This window comes from Sorex fumeus, unplaced genomic scaffold (assembly GCF_029834395.1).
Source record: "Sorex fumeus unplaced genomic scaffold, SorFum_2.1 ptg000008l, whole genome shotgun sequence".
Lineage (NCBI taxonomy): Eukaryota > Metazoa > Chordata > Mammalia > Eulipotyphla > Soricidae > Sorex > Sorex fumeus.
This window is the reverse complement of record NW_026606065.1, coordinates 70,376,916-70,381,015: the sequence shown is the minus strand read 5'-3', so window position 1 is coordinate 70,381,015 and position 4,100 is coordinate 70,376,916. Positions and strand designations below refer to the sequence as shown.

The 4,100-nt window shown below is 36.9% G+C and overlaps 1 pseudogene; it reads left to right on the top strand.

Moving 5' to 3' along the window:
* Nucleotides 1-1,296: 1,296 nt before the first annotated feature.
* Nucleotides 1,297-1,392, top strand: LOC130019553 (uncharacterized; annotated as a pseudogene).
* The last annotated feature ends 2,708 nt before the right edge of the window (nucleotides 1,393-4,100 follow it).

Here is a 4,100-nt window from a genome sequence, read left to right as displayed (position 1 = left end):
TTAAAAAGCTAGACCATTTCAAAGCATGCAAATTTACGTTTATGTTTCTTTCATTCACTTTTTAAAATTTATTTTCTGTTCATTTTTTGAAGAGGAGGCAAAAATGCATTAATCAGAGAGTCCAGTGATCACTCTAATGGTACATATTCAACTGAACTGCACCATTAATATTTAGTCTAAGAGTGCTGAAGACCCCTAGGATAATGCCTTCAACACTCAGGGTGGGACAAGTATAAAGTGCAGTTGGATTTGGGTCTCTGTATATGTTAGGAATAAATCCCTGACCATCATTGATCTATATTTCAGGCTCTTATATTTTCAATAGACATATAAGTTTAACTAAACTATCTATCAGTGGTTTCTTTAATATTTCATATTGTTCAGTTCTTCATGGGCTGGAGCGATAGCACAGCAGTAGGGCATTTGCCTTACAAGCAGCCAACATGGCCGACCTGAGTTCAATTCCTCCACCCCTCTCGGAGAGCCCGGCAAGCTACCTAGAGTATCTCGCCCGCACGGCAGAGCCTGGCAAGCCACCCGTGATATATTCGATATGCCGAACACAGAAACAACAAAATCTCCTATGGAGATGTTACTGGGCCCGCTCAAGCAACTTGAACAGTTCTTCATATGTAAGTATGAAACATTGTCTATGTAAACTATGCCTTTTTCCTTTAACCCTGCTTTCCTTTAATATTTTACAAATTAGAAAATTAAAATATTTGTCCGCTCCTGCTATGTGCTGAGTACTATTATAAGTACTAGATTTAAAAAAAAACTTAAAAAATATATTTGGTCTACAGTCAGCAAAAAAACTTGCTCATTATCAATTGTGTGATAAATATTAATCGGGAAAATGAAAATTAAAACAACAAAAAATAAATAACCCATGTAAAATTTCCGAAGTAACTATTGTTTGTGAGGAAATGGATTGCACAGCGGGTAGGCCATTTGCCTTGAATGTGGTCCGATTCCTCCGTCCCTTTCAGAGAGCCCAGCAAGCTACTGAGAGTATCCCGCCCACAGGGCAGAGCCTGGCAAGCTCCCCATGGCATATTCGGTATGCCAAAAACAGTAACAAGTCTCACAATAGAGACATTACTGGTGCCCGCTCGAGCAAATCAATGAACAATGGAAGGACACTGCTACAGTGGACAGTGCATTAATTTCTAGTGAAAAGGTAAACTGATTTAGCCTCTATGAAAAATACTATAGAGATTTCTCAAAAAATAAAAAAAGGAAAATAAAGAAAAGCAAAACAATCACAAGAAAATACTAAAAAAAAAAAATCAAAGTATCCAGATCTATTGAAGATAATGTTTTTTCAAATGTTTGTGTGACATGTGCCTTTCTTAAAACTTGTGATGCATTTGGAACATTAGCCATGTGACATGAAAGAAGAAAAAAAAAAGAAATCATCTCTTAGAAGATTTAGCAACTACAGTCCTAGATTTTTATTTTCAAGAACATAAGAATGCTAACTTGAAATATCATTGCAGAGTTATTTACAATTCCCAATTTCAGGAAGTCATCAAACTTTCCAGAGAAAATTCTCAAAGAAAAATGAATGGATGAAGAAATTATGGAGTGTGTGTGTGTGTGTGTGTGTGTGTGTGTGTGTGTGTGTGTGTCTGTGCTTTGCTGTAACATAGAGACAAGGGGTTGTCATGTTAAGTGAAATAAGTCAGACAGAGAAAGACAAAGCTAAATGATCTCACACATGTATATATCACAGAAACAAAGCAAAGCAACAAATTCTAATGGAAACAAACTCTCTGACTCTGAGGAGACATTGTATAAGTAATGTTTGAGGCAGGAGAAAGAGACTGGAAAAAATGGTGTAAAGACTATGGCAGATAAATAATTTCACTTTGGCAATGGAGCTGGTGTGGTAGCATTGCACTCCTAAATTAGATAAGATAGCACAGCGGGTAGGGCGTTCGCCTTACAAGCGGCCAACATGGCCGACCCGAGTTCGATTCCTCCGCCCCTCTCGGGGAGCCCGGCAAGCTACCGAGAGTATTGGATATGCCAGACACAGTAACAACAAAGTCTCCAATGGAGACGTTACTGGGCCCGCTCGAGCAAATCGACGATCAACGGAAGGGCCTTTACCTTTACCTTAGATAAGATATTCTTATAAATTAGTGTTACCTAAATGAAAAAATATATTTTTAAAATAGAGCAAAATAAAGTGTGGCATAATCTCTTCTGAAAAAGAGCTACCTTCATTTATGAAATTTTTATTTAGAAAGCTGTGTCATGAGAGTGCCCACTGTCTTACTTCGTATAGTTTCTGCTATAATGCTCATTACTAATTCTAATGTGGGTTCATATTTAATGACATTTAGCCATCTGAAAGTTTAAAGATTTGTTGAAGGAACAATATGTGTACAATGTATATGGTGGCATAATATTTTTGTAGTTGGTTGTAATGTTAATCATCAGATGCTAAAATAAAATCAATATACTTCCCTGACAAAACAGCAGTTACTTTAAAGTAGGATAGATGAAAGCAGAGAAATTTGAAATAACAATACTTCAATTTTTTAAATGGGAATCATTATGGGTCCTATGTAATATATTTGAAAACATATAAATCAACTAGTGTAGAGTCTGACTTACATGAACATATTGAAATTTTTCAAGATAATCATTATGTCAAATGCCTTGAGGAAATTAAATAAATGACAAAAGATATATCAGGGTAATTTAAAATTTTGGTCAAATTAAATAGCAATTTTAGACTATTAATGTTGAGTCTGAAGTATTTTCCATCTCACACTGAACTGGCATAGGTCCTATATCATGGCTAGCACCATTGATTACTCATTAACTTGCTCAATAATTCTTATGTCATTGATTTCTTAATAACTCAAATCAATCTATATAGGAACTGACCTTATCAAATCTAGTCATTTTACATTAGAGCTAAGAAACACTTCAAATGACTTGATTATCTCTATATCATATAGTCAAAGAGCATCTTTAGTCACCTGACATTTTCTTTAAGATTGAATAAGGTCTAGCAACTTAAGTTGTCAGTGTTGTCAAGATCTACTATCATTTGTATGTTGGCATACTAAATTAACATCTCTAAAACAGTTAATTAGAGATCACTCATTAATAAGCACTAAGGAATACAAATATTATTCTTTATTCAGTGATGTATCATTGAATTCTTATTCTTTATTCAATAATGCAATTCTTATTCTTTATTCACTACATCACTTGATCATTTAACTTCCCGTAATCATTGATTTGCTGGAGTGGGTGCCAGTAACATCTCCATTCGTCTCTGTGGCATGCTAGTGTAGCCCAATGGCGTCTGTTCGTTCTAGGAACACAAAGGGCCTCAAACCCATCATTCAGGGTCTTGACGAAGAAATCTGACCATCTTTTAGGTGGGGGGCCACGCAGTATTTTGTCATCCTGTGAAATCCAGTCAGTAACAGTTCTAGTTCAGCGGTCATATCCAAATCTAATTATGTGTCCAGCCCATACGATTTTTGACACATTGCGAAACGAGACAGCATCCCTGATTCTTGTCCATCAACTGAGGTCGGAATTCCAGATTCTTTCTCCCATTTGAGTGAAACGTCATACTCGAAGCACAATTCTTTCGATTTCTTTTTGGGAGACCTGAATAGCGTTTTCATCCTGTTTTTGTAGGGGCCAGGGCTCTGAGGTGTATGTTAATGCAGGAAGAACAGTGGAATTGAAGAGATGTGCCCAGAGCTAGAGGTTTCTTAATCCTCTTACCTATTTCTTCGACACTCTTGAAGGCCTTAAGCCAATCTCTTCCTCCTGTGCAACTCAGGTGCCAGGTTATTCATCATGTTGACTTCTTGACCTAGGTACACATAACTGTTGCATTCGGAGATGGTCATTTTGTTGAGAACAAATAGATTGTCAGGAACAAGACTGTTTCTCATAAACATTGTCTTCGTGAGATTCAGCTGTAGTCCGACCTTTCCACATTCATGGTCGAAGTCGGCCAGCATTTGTGCTGTTTGGCATATGTTTGGTGATATTAGAATGATGTCAGCAGCAAAGCCGAGGTAGTGTAGTTGCCAACCATCTATCTTCACTCCCAATCC